This window comes from Panulirus ornatus, chromosome 14 (genome assembly GCF_036320965.1).
Source record: "Panulirus ornatus isolate Po-2019 chromosome 14, ASM3632096v1, whole genome shotgun sequence".
NCBI lineage: Eukaryota > Metazoa > Arthropoda > Malacostraca > Decapoda > Palinuridae > Panulirus > Panulirus ornatus.
In genome coordinates, this window is record NC_092237.1 from 56,506,558 (window position 1) to 56,528,056 (window position 21,499).

The 21,499-nt window shown below is 37.6% G+C and overlaps 1 long non-coding RNA gene across 2 annotated transcripts; it reads right to left on the reverse strand.

The window, feature by feature from the left end:
* Positions 1 to 2,828: 2,828 nt before the first annotated feature.
* LOC139753458 (uncharacterized) lies at positions 2,829 to 19,732 on the reverse strand. 2 transcript variants are annotated; one of them, XR_011713715.1, is made up of 3 exons: positions 19,522 to 19,732; positions 15,875 to 16,075; positions 2,829 to 4,136 (listed from the first exon to the last, which is right to left on the reverse strand). It is a non-coding gene; the product is annotated as an uncharacterized lncRNA (long non-coding RNA). The 2 variants fall into 2 exon arrangements; XR_011713714.1 differs by having other exon boundaries at positions 2,829 to 4,155.
* Between the last annotated feature and the right edge of the window lie 1,767 nt (positions 19,733 to 21,499).

Here is a 21,499-nt window from a genome sequence, read left to right on the forward strand (position 1 = left end):
GGAGGTGGAGGGAACGAGGAGAAGAGGGAGACCAAATTGGAGGTGGAAAGATGGAGTGAAAAAGATTTTGTGTGATCGGGGCCTGAACATGCAGGAGGGTGAAAGGAGGGCAAGAAATAGAGTGAATTGGAGTCATGTGGTATACAGGGGTTGACGTGCTGTCAGTGGATTGAAGCAAGGCATGTGAAGCGTCTGGGGTAAACCATGGAAAGCTGTGTAGGTATGTATATTTGCGTGTGTGGACGTGTGTATGTACATGTGTATGGGGGGGGGGGCCATTTCTTTCGTCTGTTTCCTTGCGCTACCTCGCAAACGCGGGAGACAGCGACAAAGTATAGAAAAAAAAAAAAAAAAAAAAAGTTCAGTACGACCTTGCTTTCTAGAGGCATGCATGTATTGATTGTGTGTGCCACCTGCAGTTTAATCTGAAACCCCTTACCTGTAAATTACCAGAAAAAAGTCATAAATCCTTCCTCATTCTGCTTCCATGCAGAAAGACAATGGAAAGGCTCTTTATGTACTATGAATTCCCAAAATATTTAGTCATATAACCTCCTCAGCACTAAAAATTCTTGTAAAATGGAAAGATTCATAGCAAGAATGACATCTACTTTTATAATGCACAATTTGCTCTGTAATAATCAGAATTTTGCATTCCACCATTGCATTTCACTTTTTTCTAAATTTTCATGTTCTTTATCTGTATTTCAAAATTTCCAATACAGTTCAAGATTAGGATTTCTGGTGGTGGTGATTTAATTTGTAACTGTGGCTTCGTTGCAAATAAGCACAATGATTTTTATAGAAAGCACAAAAGTATAGTCACAAAGTGAGAAAAATGTATTCACTGCATTTGTGGAGTTCACATGCGACACTGTTTTTCCTGTAACTTGTGTAATGTTAAATGAGTGTAGTGTTATGTGGTTACAGTGTTGTTACAACTACTGCTGCTGTTCTTAGAATATTGTTTAGCAGACTGGCTGTACTGCTTAATTTTAGCACCTTCCAAAGAGTGTAGAGTAATCCCTTCAAAAGCTTTATTGTGATATCAGCAACTTGCAGAAATTCCCAAGGGTATTGCACATAACCATGCTAGACGAATTCTTGAACTCCACTGAACTCAGTACATGTTCAGCATATTAAAGTCTGCATATGGGAACTAGGAACCAATTAGATCCCCTTAGTGATGTTCCAGAATTCGGACTGCCATTTCTTTATGCTGTGGAAGTCATTTAATGTGATATGTATGTATATTTTATACAGTTGTATCATATGATACAAAATCAGTCGTTTTCTTTTATATTCTAAGGCTGAGTCTAAGCTCTGCAGATATAGCTGTAGTCATGAAACAGCCTGTTTTTAGGTATGCAAGTCTGATACGGAGACAAAATAGGACGGAGTAACTGAATCACGATAAATGAATAGCAAGATTAAACTACTAAAAATTAACCAAGATATTAAATGTGATTATTGAATATATATCAAACAGTTTCTTACTGCACCAGATAAAGTGCTCATAAAAAATTTTGTAGTCTAAAAAAATTGGTTTGTTGGAGTTGCATTTTTCAAACCTGTTTTATACCATATGATGTATAGAAATGTTTTTGTATTATATGAAGCTAATGTTATAGTAATGAAAAGACAAAGTTGAGCTGGTAGAATAACATTTTCCATAAGTGTATCAAAACTAATTTTCCCCTTATCAATTGGATGACTTTTTATTCAAAAATGCCCTGATCTGAAGCAAATGTTACATTGGTTATTGTTGCATTGGTGAATCATTTCTTTTCCTTTAGAATGAAAAATTTTACTTGACCAGGCACACTCTGACAACTAGTTCTTTTCATTCAAAAATTGGTTAACAGTAGCAAATATTTCATGGGTAGGTAGACGAATTGGCAATGAACTTTATTACATAAAGATTTTAATATAAAGGTTATCATTGATTAAATGGTCATGGATTTTATATTAATTCTGTTATTATGGAGTGTTTAATGCAGTATGAGGTACAAATTATATTTTTCTCAAAAATTTTTGTAAAGTTCTCCAATCAACATATAGTAGAATCCATATAATTTGTTTTCTAAAGTTTATGACTACATGCTTGTGTGAATATTTCCCTTTGTTCTTTGTTATTGGTTTAAACTTTTAAAGGATCTTAATTTCATTTTGCTTAATCTTATTTTTAATTCTGCTTCACTAATGTGTGCAACATGTATATGTGTAATATATATATATCATATAGATTCTACTTACATTCAGTAATATTCTCCTATCAAAATTATGTTAATAAAATTAATATTGCTACAATGTTTCACTTACTAATGCATTTTTCAGCATATTTTGTATATAGTATGCATGCATGCTCGCACGCACGCATGCGCACACACACACAGACCAGACCTGGCTTAGGCAGGTGTGTGTGTGTATATATATATATATAAACACGAGTAAAGACGTGGAACATCCATGTATATGCATAGGTCGAGACATTACTAAATGAGATTAAAACTCTTCCCATAACATACAAATATCAATAACAAATAATAATCACATATTTACAAGTATATGTATGTGTGTGAGCATGTAAGTATATACATGTGCATGTGGGTGGGTTGGGCCATTCTTACGTCTGTTTCCTTGCACTACCTCAGTAATGCGGGAGAAACAACAAAGTATAATAAATATAATAAATATTTACAAAACATCAAAATTAGGAAGAGTAGTTAAACAGGAGATTTATCACATAAATTTCTGATTTTTGGACTGGAAGAGGACTACATTCCACAACGAAAGAGGGAAGGTTACAGAAGGGCTACTAGATGCTATCAACATCCAAATGCAATTTTTGCAACAAAGGAGAATTGGTGGGTATAGTAAATGTATGGGGACACCCAGTAACAGGTACATGCAATTTGGAGTCATAGGTATGTAACCAAAAGGAATCTTGGTAGGCTAAGAAATTTAGAGACCTGGAGGATTTAAACTGGGTCTTCATCAGAGATGATAAACCAAAGGGAGAGAGTATAGTCAAAAGGCAAAAAACAGAAGAAACCAGGTGATCCTAGAGGAAGAAATGGCTCCATCAGTACTGCAGTGAAATCAGGAAAGTAATGTATACATATGTAGATGGCCTGATAATAAATAGTACCAAGTTGGAATTCAAGGAACCTTCGGGTCAGAGAATTGATAGAAAGTGAGGAAAAAGAGGGAAACTGCTTCCTTCATAAGAAACAGACGGTAAATAATCAGAGGAGTAACTGATGTACATAATGTATGATTCTCCAAAGAATTTTAGGGACTCAAAGCGATTATATAATGACAATGAAGACAATGAAATACACACTTTTCAGGGCTGGAACAGTTCTATAAATGGAAAGACGAAGGCAATTTAGATTCTCTCGGACACACAGGCTTTTAGAGTGTATACAAGAAAATTCCCAAGATAGCATGATTACAAGATATAAAATCATTATTAAGCCTTTACACAAAACTGTATGAAAATTGCAAATATCATACATGGCACAAATTGTAAAAAGTTATCATGTAATTGTTGAGTTTTATGATGTATGATTTATGAAAAAAAAAAAAATACCACACAAAGAGGATATATAATTTCAGAAACAAGGATTTTACAGTAAATCTAATTTTTCTAATAAAATATCTTAAAATGCATGTAATGAATACTAAAAATATACTTTTCATAACAAAAACTTTCAATATTGGTGTATAACTTACAGAAAGGCTTCTTTACCTTAAATGTCAACCTAAAATATAGTATAAAGCTAACTGGTGAATAATAAAAATGTATCAAGCATATTAAAAAAGATTAGTAACAAAGCCTATTGGTCCCAAAACAACCTTTGGACTTTAGAACCTTATTCAACATGAAAAATACGATCTGGGATCTTATTTTTTATACTGTGGTGATGGTCCAGAAATCCAATCATTGTACATGCAAATTTCCTTATGAAGTACAATGCTGTTCCTCGGTGGATTCTCAGCTGTATGAGGCCCTGGACTGCAGCGTTTTTCCTGGTGGTATTCTCTCCTGTGTGAATCCCCGGAGTACTAAGTTGTTCCTGAGAGGATTCTCACCTGTGTGAGTTCCTCGGAGGAATCTCATGTGTGAAACCCTGGAGTACAATGCCATTCCTGAGAGGACAACTTTATATTTGCATCCCAAAAATTTATTCAGCATGAAAAGCATACCAAGTAACTGATGCCATTTTATGCTATGAAGACAACTGTTTTTGTTACATGTATCATTAATAAACTCAGTACACATTTGAATATGTCCACACATCATTCAACAATGTGCATTAGAAGAATTACTATCCAATACAGAACAGAATCAGGATACAAGTACTATATCCTTTCATATTCATAAGGATTTAACTTTGATTATGTTGAGAATGACTTAGTTACAAGTGCAAACAGTTTGAAATATTTTGATACAATATTTTGAACATTCTTAACTGCTATAAGTTATGAATTCTACTCATTCTGTCCTCACATATTTCTGTGAAATGTATCATCTTTGTCTGTTACATCCTTAGGTAAACATATACATTCATAAAGAAGAACTTCAATAGAAAGTACAAACGTGAAAAAGGAAGCTTCTGCAATAGTTAATCATGCAACACACAAACATGACATGCTCACATATTTCACAGCAAACATACAGCAGGAATCAAACGCAACTGCAAAGAGAATTTCTGATGTAAAAGACTATAACAATGAAAATAATGATTAGTATAAACAAAATAAGGCTATGATGTATGCAAGTATACATTACATACATGTAATTATAAACATAAGCACTTATGAATTACTACAAATCATGCATACTTAATAGAATTAACATTTAAGGAAATACCAGTTTACATCATTACAGTATTTCCAAAGGGTTTACAAACAAAACAATGTAAAATGTCATGCAAAATGCGTTCAACAAAATAATTTGTTTATTAGGACAAAAAGAATTTTTAAGTAATACAATGAAGCACATATGCCACCCCCAAAAAGAAAAAATTATGCTTACAAAAACGTGCTACTGGTGTGTTACCTTGGTTAATTTCCTATTCCTTTTTAGAGGTGAAAAACTTAACTAATCATATCAAATTAAAAACTCAAATATCAATATGGTGTACTGAATTTTTCATGAACTTGTCTGCACAACTGTTTCCAGAACGTTCTTACGTTATGAATCAATTATCATCTACATCTTTAGCATATCAGGTGTGAAAAATAAAAAAATCTGGAAGGAGAATGCAGCAGAAATATACCAGAATAACACAGTGTATGCCACTGAAATTGCTGAAGTTGTGTTCAAATGAGCTAGGAAAACAATGTTTGATATATGAGAAAAGATTTGTAGCCAAAGAAATAATCAATAATCCTTTCACCCTTAGTGCTCTCATCAGATGGGTCTCCCCAAAACGGAAATATATCTTCAGTGCAAAAGTAGTAAAAAAAAACAAATCTTATGAAGTGAAAGAATATAAAGGAATAATTGAAGAAGAAAGAAACAAGTAAAACTGTCCTTAACTTACCTAGGAAAAAATAAACTTGTGGTGGGAGTGTACTGATAAAGATGCCTTACCTTACCAATACACTCATATCTTTAGCTTGTTTCTTTTATATATTCTAAATGAGATGATTAATTGTGAAGAGAGTCGCGTATAAAAAATATGAAAAATAGAGTATATTGTATCATGTTACTGATTATATCATGAATTTTTTTTAATGAACACCATCTTAAGATACAGATAATCATTAACTCATATACAGAGCATCAGATTGGGGAAGAGCAGTGTGGTTTCAGAAGTGGTAGAGGATGTGTGGATCAGGTGTTTGCTTTGAAGAATGTATGTGAGAAATACTTAGAAAAGCAAATGGATTTGTATGTAGCATTTATGGATCTGGAGAAGGCATATGATAGAGTTGATAGAGATGCTCTGTGGAAGGTATTAAGAATATATGGTGTGGGAGGCAAGTTGTTAGAAGCAGTGAAAAGTTTTTATCGAGGATGTAAGGCATGTGTACGTGTAGGAAGAGAGGAAAGTGATTGGTTCTCAGTGAATGTAGGTTTGCGGCAGGGGTGTGTGATGTCTCCATGGTTGTTTAATTTGTTTATGGATGGGGTTGTTAGGGAGGTAAATGCAAGAGTTTTGGAAAGAGGGGCAAGTATGAAGTCTGTTGGGGATGAGAGAGCTTGGGAAGTGAGTCAGTTGTTGTTCGCTGATGATACAGCGCTGGTGGCGAATTCATGTGAGAAACTGCAGAAGCTGGTGACGGAGTTTGGTAAAGTGTGTGGAAGAAGAAAGTTAAGAGTAAATGTCAATAAGAGCAAGGTTATTAGGTACAGTAGGGTTGAGGGTCAAGTCAATTGGGAGGTGAGTTTGAATGGTGAGAGGCTGGAGGAAGTGAAGTGTTTTAGATATCTGGGAGTGGATTTGTCAGCGGATGGAACCATGGAAGCGGAAGTGGATCATAGGGTGGGGGAGGGGGCGAAAATTTTGGGAGCCTTGAAAAATGTGTGGAAGTCGAGAACATTATCCCGGAAAGCAAAAATGGGTATGTTTGAAGGAATAGTGGTTCCAACAATGTTGTATGGTTGCGAGGCGTGGGCTATGGATAGAGTTGTGCGTAGGAGGATGGATGTGCTGGAAATGAGATGTTTGAGGACAATGTGTGGTGTGAGGTGGTTTGATCGAGTAAGTAATGTAAGGGTAAGAGAGATGTGTGGAAATAAAAAGAGCGTGGTTGAGAGAGCAGAAGAGGGTGTTTTGAAATGGTTTGGGCACATGGAGAGAATGAGTGAGGAAAGATTGACCAAGAGGATATATGTGTCGGAGGTGGAGGGAACGAGGAGAAGAGGGAGACCAAATTGGAGGTGGAAAGATGGAGTGAAAAGGATTTTGTGTGATCGGGGCCTGAACATGCAGGAGGGTGAAAGGAGGGCAAGGAATAGAGTGAATTGGAGCGATGTGGTATACAGGGGTTGACGTGCTGTCAGTGGATTGAATCAAGGCATGTGAAGCGTCTGGGGTAAACCATGGAAAGCTGTGTAGGTATGTATATTTGCGTGTGTGGACGTGTGTATGTACATGTGTATGGGGGGGGTTGGGCCATTTCTTTCGTCTGTTTCCTTGCGCTACCTCGCAAACGCGGGAGACAGCGACAAAGTATAAAAAAAAAAAAAAAAAAAAAAAAAAAATTAGCTAAAAACCTAAAGAAGGACTATGTACAAAAAGCATATGGAAAACACAATTTACTTATACTTTTATCAATCATATGTTAAATGTTTTGAACAGAAGGGGCACAGGAGCTAGATAAGAATTCCATCTTGGTATGACAAAACCCTGAAAATACCTGAAATATACCAGAATAACAACACAGTGTATGTCAGCAAAATTGCTTAGGCTAAATTTGAATGAGCAAGTCAAACAGTGGTTGATCTAAAATAAGATTCCCTGAAAATCGAAGATTTATATTTATTTATTTATTTTGCTTTGTCGCTGTCTCCCACGTTAGTGATGTAGCGCAAGGAAACAGACGAAAGAATGGCCCAACCCACCCACATACACATGTATATACATACACGTCCACACACGCAAATATACATACCTATACATCTCAATGTACACATATATATATACACACACAGACATATACATATATATACACATGTACATAATTCATACTGTCTGCCTTTATTTATTCTCATCGCCACCCCGCCACACATGGAATAACAACCCCCACCCCCCTCATGTGTGCGAGGTAGCACTAGGAAAAGACAACAAAGGCCCCATTCATTCACACTCAGTCTCTAGCTGTCATGTAATAATGCACCGAAACCACAGTTCCCTTTCTACATCCAGGCCCCACAAAACTTTCCATGGTTTACTCGAGACACTTCATATGCCCTAGTTCAATCCATTGACAGCACGTCGACCCCGGTATACCACATCGTTCCAATTCACTCTATTCCTTGCACGCCTTTCACTCTCCTGCATGTTAAGGCCCTGATCACTCAAAATCTTTTTCACTCCATCTTTCCACCTCCAATTTGGTCTCCCACTTCTCCTCGTTCCCTCCACCTCTGACACATATATCCTCTTGGTCAATCTTTCCTCACTCATTCTCTCCATGTGACCAAATCATTTCAAAACACTCTCTTCTGCTCTCTCAACCACACTCTTTTTATTTCCACACATCTCCCTTACCCTTACATTACTTACTCGATCAAACCACCTCACACCACATATTGTCATCAAACATCTCATTTCCAGCACATATGAAAAATACAATTTACCGGTTGATTTTATGTTGAGGTGCAGGAGCTATGTAAGAATTCCATCTCCTTGGTTCACAGACCTCCAAAATAGATGCAATATACCATAATAACACAGTAAATGATGTCAAAATTGCCAGATTTGTGTTCAAATGAGCTAGTAGAGCTATACTTGAAATTTTGAAACAAGAAAATATTTGAAACCAATCACAGATAAACATGGAATTATTTCACCCTAGTGGTCTCACCACTTGGGTTTTTCTAACATCTATTTAGGCCTCTAAAGTCTGAATTTCTCCAAAATTTGAACATTGCTTGATCCCAAGCATATCATACATATAATTAATCAAAATATTTATAACATCTGGTAGAAGTAATCAATAGGAACATTAGGTAGGAGCCTCTGCAAACACTGTGCTAGATTTGCCCTCAGCCACTGGCCTGTTACTGTTAAGGGTGAGGCACTAATGGCTAAGAAGCGTCACTTGAGGATATTCCCTCTAAAGCCCAGTCCTCTGTTCATAGCGCTACCTCGCTGATGCGGGAAATGGCGAATAGTACGAAAGAAAAAAAAGAAGATTTATAACAAAAACCTATACTGAGCTCTTGGGAGCAAAATCCAAGTAAATACACTTGTCAAGTCTCTATATCTCTTGATAACTGTTCTCACCTGGAACTTCCTCAAGGGGGTGGCCATGACAAGTCTCCACAACTAATGAACTCAAGTGACGCTTCTTAGCCATTAGTGCCTCACCCTTAACAGTAACAGGCCAGTGGCTGAGGGCAAATCTAGCACAGTGTTTGCAGAGGCTCCTACCTAATGTTCCTATTGATTACTTCTACCAGATGTTCCTGCCTTATGCTCCTACCTACTGCTTCTACTGAATATTTCTACCTAATGCTCCTGCCTATATGTTCCTAACTATAGCTTCAATCTATTGCTCTCACCATTTTGCCAAAAGGCAGGGCTACTGCATACTGCTCACCACACGAAAAAGCTACAGTTAAGCATGAACTATGTGAGTTAAGTCTTGGCAAGTACTAGGCATAACAAAAAGAGATTGTATGACTGGACAGAATACCAGTACTCCATCTGTGGGTGAGACAGAAAGAAAAGACAGCTACCCAGATCAAAGGAGTGCAACTTGACAAGCACTACAGAGCTGGCTCACTTGATAGCCGTCATAAACACTCCTAAAACTCAGGCGGGTAATAGTGGTAATATACCTCCCTTGTATGCTTATCATGTACAGTGAGATTAAAAAACCTGAAAAGCTGAAATAGGAATAGACTACATGGGTGAAAACAGTACTCATAACTTTGTATGCATATAAAATATTAAAAATTTGCAGAGAAGCACAAATCCCTAAGAGCTTAGAGAAAATATAATGAGGTCATTAGCTTTGATATGTGAGACATCTCTATTACAGTATTTAAATACAATTACAAGTTAGAGTTACTCTAGTGGAAAGTTGAAAATGCTGAAACTACATAAAACCACATTTTTTTGTGCACTCTACCTCCCTGGACAAAACGGAGCCCTGTGCATGTGATATATGTGGGTCAGAACTTTGAGTAGGCTGCTACCTATTATGAAGATATTGAGCGAATGCACAAGTTCAAATTCACAACATAACAGATTATTAACAGCTTAACCTGTTTCCCAGTCAAGCTATTCGTGAAATATGTGAGAAAAAGGTTCAAAAAAGATGCCCTATTCAATTTCTCTTGTCAAATACTTTGGCCTGTTAGGTCTAAATTTTACCTGGTTTTGGCCTTTCTTTTCTGCAATGAAATCCTGTCAACCTTGTCACATGCATAAATGAGAATTGTATATGGTCTCGGAAATATCCCTAACACCTAAAAAAGTAGTTAACTATGTTTTGGTTGATGGACGAACCTTGATGTTGACAAGGTTAATGTCCCTGGATGTTAATAGGCTTAAAGCCCAAAGAACTAACTGCCAACCAAGAAAAATGGCTAAAAATGTTGGTAATAGTACAGGGTATTTTCATATAAAAATAATTTGTTTCAAAATTTAAAATACACCATACACTGGAATATAATATAAATGGAAGCCTTGTTTACTCTAAATATCAACCTAAGCTATTCTATAAGCCATGCAGGAAGAGGGTAATTAAGAAAAATATTAAACTATTAATTCAAAGTTCGATTGCAAAACTAATGGTTCAAAAACATTTTGGACCCCAGAATTCTATTCCACATTAAAAAATATTAACAATACCAATATTCTAAATCAAACCAAATTTCTGAATTGGAATGGATTATAAAATCTAGGCTTATAAGCCATGCACTGGAGCTTCTAAGGGCAGCTAGTATGAATTATGTACATGTGTATATGTGTATATGTCTGTGTATGTATATATATGTATACGTTGAAATGTATAGGTATGTATATGTGCATAAGTGGATGGGTATGTATATACATGTGTATGTCGGTGGGCTGGGCCATTCTTTCGTCTGTTTCCTTGTGCTACCTCGCTGAAGCGGGAGACAGCGACAAAGTATAATAAATAAATATAAATAAATATATATATATGTATATATCTATCATATTTATTATATGTGTGTGATAGAGTGTAAGAAAGTAATCTCTAGATTGATATGGGTAAAAATGAATGTGGATGGAGAGAGATGGGTGATTATTGGTGCATATGCACCTGGGCATGAGAAGAAAGATCATGAGAGGAAAGTGTTTTGGGAGCAGCTGAGTGAGTGTGTTAGTAGTTTTGATGGACGAGACCAGGTTACAGTGATGGGTAATTTGAATGCAAAGGTGAGTAATGTGGCAGTTGAGGGAATAATTGGTGTACATGGGGTGTTCAGTGTTGTAAATGGAAATGGTGAAGAGCATGTAGATTTATGTGCTGAAAAACGACTGATGATTGGGAATACCTGGTTTAAAATGAGAGATATACATAAGTATACATATGTAAGTATGAAAGATGGCCAGAGAGCGTTATTGGATTACGTGTTAATTGATAGGCATGCGAAAGAGAGACTTTTGGATGTAATGTGCTGAGAGGTGCAACTAGAGGGATGTCTGATCATTATCTTGTGGAGGCAAAGGTGAAGATTTGTAGAGGTTTTCAGAAAAGAAGAGAGAATGTTGGGGTGAAAAGAGTGGTGAGAGTGAGAGAGCTTGGGAAGGAGACTTGTTTGAGGAAGTACCAGGAGAGACTGAGTACAGAATGGAAAAAGGTGAGAACAAAAGACGTAAGGGGAGCGGGGGTGGAATGGGATGTATTTGGGGAAGCAGTGATGGCTTACGCAAAAGATGCTTGTGACATGAGAAGCATGGGAGGTGGGCAGATTAGAACGGGTAGTGAGTGGTGGGATGAAGAAGTAAGATTATTAGTGAAAGAGAAAAGAGAGGCATTTGGACGATTTTTGCAGGGAAATAATGCAAATGACTGGGAGATGTATAAAAGAATGAGGCAGGAGGTCAAGAGAAAGGTGCAAGAGGTGAAAAAGAGGGCAAATGAGAGTTGGGGTGAGAGAGTATCATTAAATTTTAGGAGAATAAAAATATGTTTTGGAAGGAGGTAAATAAAGAGCATAAGACAAGAGAACAAATGGGAACTTCAGTGAAGGGGTTAAATGGGGAGGTGACAACAAGTAGTGGTGATGTGAGAAGGAGATTGGAGTGAGTATTTTGAAGGTTTGTTGAATATGTTTGATGATAGAGTGGCAGATATAGGATGTTTTGGTCGAGGTGGTGTGCAAAGTGAGAGGGTTAGGGAGAATGATTTGGTAAACAGAGAAGAGGTAGTAAAAGCTTTGAGGAAGATGAAAGCTGGCAAGGCAGCGGGTTTGGATAGTATTGTAGTGGCATTTATTAAAAAAGGGGGTGAATGTACTGTTGACTGGTTGGTAAGGTTATTTAATGTATGTATGACTCATGGCAGGGGTGTGTGATGTCTCCATGGTTGTTTAATTTGTTTATGGATGGGGTTGTTAGGGAGGTGAATGCAAGAGTTTTGGAAAGAGGGGCAAGTATGAAGTCTGTTGGGGAGGAGAGAGCTTGGGAAGTGAGTCAGTTGTTGTTCGCTGATGATACAGCGCTGGTGGCTGATTCATGTGAGAAACTGCAGAAGCTGGTGACTGAGTTTGGTAAAGTGTGTGAAAGAAGAAAGTTAAGAGTAAATGTGAATAAGAGCAAGGTTATTAGGTACAGTAGGGTTGAGGGTCAAGTCAATTGGGAGGTGAGTTTGAATGGAGAAAAACTGGAGGAAGTGAAGTGTTTTAGATATGTGGGAGTGGATCTGGCAGCGGATGGAACCATGGAAGCGGAAGTGGATCATAGGGTGGGGGAGGGGGCGAAAATTCTGGGAGCCTTGAAGAATGTGTGGAAGTCGAGAACATTATCTCGGAAAGCAAAAATGGGTATGTTTGAAGGAATAGTGGTTCCAACAATGTTGTATGGTTGCGAGGCGTGGGCTATGGATAGAGTGGTGCGCAGGAGGATGGATGTGCTGGAAATGAGATGTTTGAGGACAATGTGTGGTGTGAGGTGGTTTGATCAAGTAAGTAACATAAGGGTAAGAGAGATGTGTGGAAATAAAAAGAGCGTGGTTGAGAGAGCAGAAGAGGGTGTTTTGAAATGGTTTGGGCACATGGAGAGAATGAGTGAGGAAAGATTGACCAAGAGGATATATGTGTCGGAGGTGGAGGGAACGAGGAGAAGAGGGAGACCAAATTGGAGGTGGAAAGATGGAGTGAAGAAGATTTTGTGTGATCGGGGCCTGAACATGCAGGAGGGTGAAAGGAGGGCAAGGAATAGAGTGAATTGGAGCGATGTGGTATACCGGGGTTGATGTGCTGTCAGTGGATTGAATCAGGGCATGTGAAGCGTCTGGGGTAAACCATGGAAAGCTGTGTAGGTATGTATATTTGCGTGTGTGGACGTATGTATATACATGTGTATGGGTATGGGTTGGGCCATTTCTTTCGTCTGTTTCCTTGCGCTACCTCGCAAACGCGGGAGACAGCGACAAAGCAAAAAAAAAAAAAAAAAAAAAAAAATGACTCATGGTGAGGTGCCTGAGGACTGGCGGAATGCTTGCATAGTGCCATTGTACAAAAGCAAAGGGGATAAAAGTGAGTGCTCAAATTACAGAGGTATAAGTTTTTTAAGTATTCCTGGGAAATTATATGGGAGGGTGAAGGCATGTACAGAGCATCAGATTGGGGAAGAGCAGTGTGGTTTCAGAAGTGGTAGAGGATGTGTGGATCAGGCATTTGCTTTGAAGAATGTATGTGAGAAATACTTAGAAAAGCAAATGGATTTGTATGTAGCATTTATGGATCTGGAGAAGGAATATGATAAGAGTTGATAGAGATGCTCTGTGGAAGGTATTAAGAATATATGGTGTGGGAGGCAAATTGCTATAAGCAGTGAAAAGTTTTCACTGAGGATGTAAGGCATGTGTATGTGTAGGAAGAGAGGACAGTGATTGGTTCTCAATGAATGTAGGTTTGCAGCAGGGGTATGTGATGTCTCCATGGTTGTTTAATTTGTTTATGGATGGGGTTGTTAGGGATGTGAATGCAAGAGTTTTGGAAAGAGAGGCAAGCATGCAGTGTGTTGTGGATGAGAGAGCCTGGGAAGTGAGTCAGTTGTTGTTCGCTGATGATACAGCGCTGGTGGCTGATTCATGTGAGAAACTGCAGAAGCTGGTGACTGAGTTTGGTAAAGTGTGTGAAAGAAGAAAGCTGAGAGTAAATGTGAATAAGAGCAAGGTTATTAGGTACAGTAGGGTTGAGGGACAAGTCAATTGGGAGGTAAGTTTGAATGGAGAAAAACTGCAGGAAGTGAAGTGTTTTAGATATCTGGGAGTGGATTTGGCAGCGGATGGAACCATGGAAGTGGATCACAGGGTGGGGGAGGGGGCGAAAGTTCTGGGAGCGTTGAAGAATGTGTGGAAGTCGAGAACATTATCTCAGAAAGCAAAAAGGGGTGTTTGAAGGAATAGTGGTTCCAACAATGATATATGGTTGCGAGGCGTGGGTTATAGATAGAGTTGTGTGGAGAAGGGTGGATGTGCTGGAAATGAGATGTTTGAGGACAATATGTGGTGTGAGGTGGTTTGATCAAGTAAGTAATAACAGGGTAAGAGAGATGTGTGGTAATAAAAAGAGTGTGGCTGAGAGTGCAGAAAAGGGTGTTTTGAAATGGTTTGGTCACATGGAGAGAATGAGTGAGGAAAGATTGGCCAAGAGGATATATGTGTCAGAGGTGGAGGGAACGAGAAGTGGGAGACCACATTAGAGGTGGAAAGGTGGAGTGAAAAATATTTTGAGTGATCGGGGCCTGAACATGTAGGAGGGTGAAAGGCATGCAAGGAATAGAGTGAATTGGAACGATGTGGTATACCGGGGTCGACGTGCTGTCAATGGATTGAACCAGGGCATGTGAAGCGTCTGGGGTAAACCATGGAAAGTTCTGTGGGGCCTGGATGTGGAAAGGAAGCTGTGGTTTCGGTGCAATATTACATGAAAGCTAGAGACTGAGTGTGAACGAATGTGGCCTTTGTTGTCTTTTCCTAGCGCTATCTCGCGCACATGAGGGGGGAGGGGGTTGTTATTTCATGTGTGGCTTTCATGTGTGGCGGGTTGGCGATGGGAATGAATAAAGGCAGACAATATGAATTATGTACAAGTGTATATATGTATATGTCTGTGTGTTATATGTATACGTTGAGATGTATAGGTATGTATATTTGCGTATGTGGACGTGTATGTATATACATGTGTATGTGGGTGGGTTGGGCCATTCTTTCGTCTTGTATATTTGCGTGTGTGGACGTGTATGTATATACATGTGTATGTGGGTGGGTTGGGCCATTCTTTCGTCTGTTTCCTTGCGCTACCTCGCTAACGCGGGAGACAGCGACAAAGCAAAATAAATAATAATAAAAAAATGTATATATATATATACATACATATATATATATATATATATATATATATATATATATATATATATATATATATATATATATGTCTGTGTGTGTGTGTGTGTGTTAGCAAAATCAATTTATCTAAAACACCTGATACTCATTCGTTAGAAAAAATTTAACAAAATTTGAAAAGATTTCCAAAAACAAAGACAGCACATGTATATTTTAATCCAATTTTGGACATTTAAGACACAGGCTCTCTCAAAATCATGAACATCCTTTATATTATAGTCTTTCCATTCATTCCGACGGGATTAAATACCGTTTGTACTTTCACCGAATCAAAGAGGATTACTACTTTATGGGGATTTGACTTTATGAATAATATATATATATATATATATATATATATATATATATATTTTTTATTATACTTTTATATATATATATATATATATATATATATATATATATATATATATATATATATATATATATATATATAATCGAAACGTTTCACTTATTTAAATGGTTTACATGTGATACATAATAGCTATGAGTGGGTCTGCTTTCTTTATCTACAAAATTATGGTGGTGGTGAATTCGAACCAGAGCAGCAGACGATGGAGAGTGTCTACTTCTAATGACTCACCTGAAGTTCTCAGTATAAGGTCCTTTGGTACACCTGGGAGAAAACAAAGATGGATCTTTATCTGAAACATTTCCTCTAGGGATCTTCCGCAGGTCCACCATCATCGTTCGGGGTAAATGTGTGGGTTAAGATCCAAACCTCACCTAGGATCGTGTCAGTGACAGCTCTTCATTGTTTTTGTAGGGCTAAACGGTCAACGACCTGTAAGAAAAAAATATATTTCATCAGCCTGCAGCCCTTTATGCTGTAAAATATTCTTGAGTAAATTCTAACTGGCTCTATAAACAAGTGAATAAATCCAATTGAAAATAATCAAATGGCTGGAGTGTCAATAAGGTGTCCTGACAATAGACATAATCCATACTATGAATATCAAAATACTTTAATATCAATCACGTCACAATGATTAACTCCGCCTCTTTGACAAATAAATCTATAAATCATATGTGGGACAGTCATCTGATAAATTTCTTGAGCTTAAGCATATTCATATTATCTAACATCACGAACTGTATCTCTTTAGGATGAAGCAATTCATCACATTTAACACACACAAAAGTTTCCATGAGGAACATCTTCAAACTATATGTCCAACATTTTTACTTACATCATGTACATATAACAAAGAAAGCTTTAGTCATTAACTAATATGAAAAATCTGTACAGAAAACCGTTTGTATCTGACAAGTTAGTCTTTTGAGCCTCGCAAAAAAATCATTTTACATTTTTTAAGATGGTATACCTTACGAAAGCCTTCCAGTCAGCTTTCTTAAATAACGTCAGCATGTATGGTACATGGAAGGCTCTTTAATTGTCATGTTCTGAAAAGAAACTATATGCCACGTTTCTAGTATCTGGGGACCTTTAACTGTTATGTTCTAAAGAGAAACTATGTGCCACGTTTCTGGTAGCTGTCATGTTCAACATGACTCCGTCTTGGCAACAGAGCAGTGAACCCTCGGATACGTTAACGATAAAGGTGAAGGGTAAGGGGTGCACATGTGCACACTCACAAGAGTCCGTTTCTGATTATCTTGGGTGCCCTCACTGATTACTGGTTCCCCGTGCAGGTAACGCTAACAACGGCTGTCCTAAGTAACGTTAACAACGGCTGTCCATCCAAACACAACGTACAGGTTCGATGGCACTTGACTAAAGGACTCTTTTCTATCAAATTCGATTTCTAGTAAATATGTCATATGACACAAACGACCACCTTAAGATTCAATCTCCGCCTTTCCCTTTGTGGTAGGTTAGGTTAGACATTTAAAAAATATATATATGTTCCACTCAGTCAGCTCAGTTTCAGTGCTATACCTGGACAATCTACTAACTTTATCTCATGTACTAAATTCATTTCGGATGAATCGATTCATCACATTTTACACCAGACACACGTGTACCTTTTGAGCCCATTTCTGACCTGTGCCAGAAATGGCATCTCGAGCACACATAAAGCTGGAAAATATGAGATAAAAGAAGGGTCTCAAAAAACTAATATAAGAACCTAACAGACTTTACCTTACGTGAACTAAGAATAAGAATTATCAGTTATCTTCAGAGGTGATAACTAGCTATAAGCAAAAGCAAAAGAAAAAAACGGCGTCACCTTTTTTCATGCAAGAACCTTTACGTGAGGCAGAGCAGTCAAAGCAGAAAGCTCCCTAATTTAATCATTGAGATTTTCACCAAATCATAACACTACATGACATAAGTTGCTGGTATGTATATTACCAGTTTAGCTAGGCATCAAAACGCATCAGAGGCTGTGTGATTTTGTTTAGCAAATGGTAAGCTTTGGGGAACAGAACAGAGGGTGTGGAGCGTGATCAGTCTTAGATAGTGAAAGGCGACAGCAGTGAGGGTCATGAAATATCGAAAAATATGCGCTTAAGGTTAAAATAAGGTTAACTAATTGAAAAAAGAAATCCACAGGATATATTACATAAAGATAGGCCATAGTAAGGTGGGTAGGTTTATGTTTTAACACCCTAACTTAACTAATCTAATCTAACCTACAAAAAGTTAAGGGCGAATTATCAGGTGGTCCGGTATAAAAATATGAATACCTTACCTAATATCCCCTAGTATTCCAGAATAACAGCAAAACTGTAACATAATATTAACATGCCACTAGGAACTGTAGGAAGGCTGGGCCGCAGTCTGTCGGCCTCATCAGCGCGATTTTGTTTCTAGTGTATTTCAACTTAAATGGAAAAAACTAAACTGAGATAAACTGTCAGAGAAGCTTAACTAAGGTTTCATAGAATCTTGTTAAACAGGCGTTTCATCAAAGTTTACGTTAACTAATCATATATATCTTCACTGATAAACATAACCCTCACCACTGTTGCCTTATTTGATGTAAAATATTATCTAAAATTATTCAGCAAATCTTAGCCTCTAAACACTAATTTAATACTACAAAAAGCTATTCAATATTCAAAACAAGTTCCAATTATGCGTAGCTTATTTGATAAGTTACCAAATAATATTCATGTAACTAGCCAGAAAACAAACCCACTCCCATCTAAAACTGAACAATATCTGAAGATGAGAACCACGGTCCGAGGTACAATTATGGTGCGGCACCATTACTGGAACAAAAACATACAAGAAATAGGTCTCTCCTAAGAATCCCTAAGGGCTTAAGTAATGTTCCTATTTTAGATACAATTACTTATGGATTTAGGAGAAAAAGCATATTAATGGAATCCTCAAGAAAGTCAAGTTGTATCGGCAGTAAACTGTTTGGAGTATTATTCTTAATCCAATACTAAATAGTTTATTAAAACATAATGAAGTAGGGAAATTTTGGTGCTCCATTCCAAGCCTTAAGTTAATTTTTGTGATGCCCCCAAACTGGCACATAAACATGGCTTGAATTCGTTCACTGGACATATCTCAAAAAGTGCAACTTTTATTTCTAGGGAAAAGTCGATAAACTTACAAATGAAGTTGAGCAAGAGGAGAGTAATTTCCATATCTAAACAATATATGGCTATTCCCATCGGACAAAATAATTCAGTACATCTATTCGCTTTGAAAATAACCTAAGCAGTCACATATTACTTCACATAATGCAGCGCCAGAATAAATCACTGCAAAGTGCAGTCAGTGAACAGTGTTCCTTTCAAATCTGTCACTTTTGTGGTGCCCCCAAACTGGCACATCACCATGGCTTGATGCCATTTAATGGACATTTCTCGATGTGCAACTTTTCCCCTTGAAAAAGTTAATAAACAAACAAATTAAGTCAGGAAGGGGAAAATAATGACCATATATAAATTTTACACAGCTATTTCCCTGATAAAATCATTCAGTAAACCTGTACTATTTAAAAAATACTAATCACTTTTCATGAACGGTAACAAAATATCTGAAGAAATAATGATTTTTTTGGCTAATGTAAATACTGGTTTACATTTAATATTTTTTTTTCAAACGATATCTGCCCACAAGAGACCTCAATCAATGTCACTGGTATTCCCTGTATATCACATACTTCAGTGGTAACCCACCATTATGACCCTAATTTCATGAACAGCACCCCTGTCCACCATCTGTCTCCAACTCAAACAACTGCATGCAACCTGACTGTACCCCATGCCCATGCATGCACTATGCCCTAGCCTCCACCCGTTTACCTGGAGCAGCAATGTTATGCAAATGCCGTCTTTGTTTTTCCTTGTCTTGAAATCCTTCCCAACACAGTCTTTTACTCCGTAACTTGTGATTCATTCTCCTTACATTTACCTCGAGAAATTCGCTTAAGTATATGCAGAATTGCAGATAAAAAAAAGCACCATCCTCGCTTGTTTGCTTTCCACAACATCGAAAATGAACCAGTTGTGTTCGAAACTTCGAACTTTGCTCACATCGCAAAACAGAAATTGGGTGATACAGCTTTTCATTTTACTGCATCTCTTCAATTCCGTATTAACAATTCAAGTTATTAAAAATTTATCATTATCCTTAGAATAATGTCAGCATAGTAAACAATGATAATGCAAATTAGCTCCCCTGAGGATGTGTCTGTTAATGAATCTCCAATTCGGAAACGATACTCCAAAATGTGCTTCCCATTGTATTTTTTCTACGTCTTCAGTTATTTCGAGATAAAATGCTTTCATTCCATATATATATATATATATATATATATATATATATATATATATATATATATATATATATATATATTTGATCGCATTAAAACATGGAAGAGAATCACAGTGGAAATGAACTTGTATCGATGGATGCTTCGATACAGCTCGAGACCGCCATTTCTCGTAGCTTTCTTTAAGTTTGGAGAAAAAAGAATACACACATATATATATATATATATATATATATATATATATATATATATATATATATATATATATATATGCACAGATCAAATTTCCATAACATTCAGAACAAAGTTGTCATGTCTAACAGCGCAACTTTTAGTGGCAGCATTTGCATCCATGGGAGCTGCAGCGAGTCATAGAGCAAAGCGTTTATAAGCTTTGGCCATGGAGGGGGATGAGACTATCTTGGTTGCACTCAGAAGCCTATGAATGGAAAAGTCACTGTTTGTAAGGGCAAAGGTGGGTATGTGCGAAGGTATAGAGTGTCCCAGGTATTAGCCAATTTGAACTGTCATGGGTAATCGAGCACTATTCTGTTCTCTTTAAGACTGGCAAATATTTTTGGGGGGGTCTTGACGACTTATTTAGCTTCAAAGCAAACACACTTGATCCATACTTGCTAGCTAGGAGCGCGCTAAGGACAGTAGGGCTGGAGGGGGAGGAGGAAGCTGAAAGGGCAAATATCTATGTCAAGAAGTCCCTCTCCAGACTGCCAAATGTTACAGCATCTGCCCCCTTTTTTTTTAAATGCTAATTTGTTGCAGGTTGCACGATTCAGTTACAGTTAGAGCAATATGACCATAGTGATTATATCAATACGGAGTGTTAAGAGTTGCAAGATGGTGCCCGGGGGCCAAGAGGCCTTAGGTTAAGATACCGCAACACACACAAGGAAACATCCAGAAATCAAAAATAGATTATGAGTGACGAATAGGATGGGCTGCTTCACGTACAGCAAGCCTAGGATAGGAAAACACAAAATCAAAAACCGCATTCATAAATGACACAAAGGATATACACAAGCAAACCTACGATGACCAACAGGAAACAAAAGCCAACACACTCAACTCACAGGGTCAGAGGACGTGGCTGGCTTCGCATACAAAACCAAGAAAAGGTGAGTCGTGCTGCCAAACAGGCACCGAAAGCTGAAACATGAGTGACATTTAAGACTATAACAGAAAGAAACATTACTAAGAATAAATTTTGACGTAAAAGTACAACCTGATTTAGTTCACAGGGCGTCAGGAAACCCCCAGTGTGGGATAAAAGGGAAGCAAAAACATGAAGCTAGCTGCTCAGACAGCGAAACAGAGGTTGGTAACGGAGACACACATGAGCTTCAGGCATGTTGTATGCCCCTGAGAACAGCTTCAAAACACCGCCGACAGGTGCTCCCGACTCACTCTCACATAACTGGATGACAGCACCAGGGGGAGCTTCAGATATCGAACAGTTATACCGCCACCTCAGTATCGTCTAGAGCGAACTG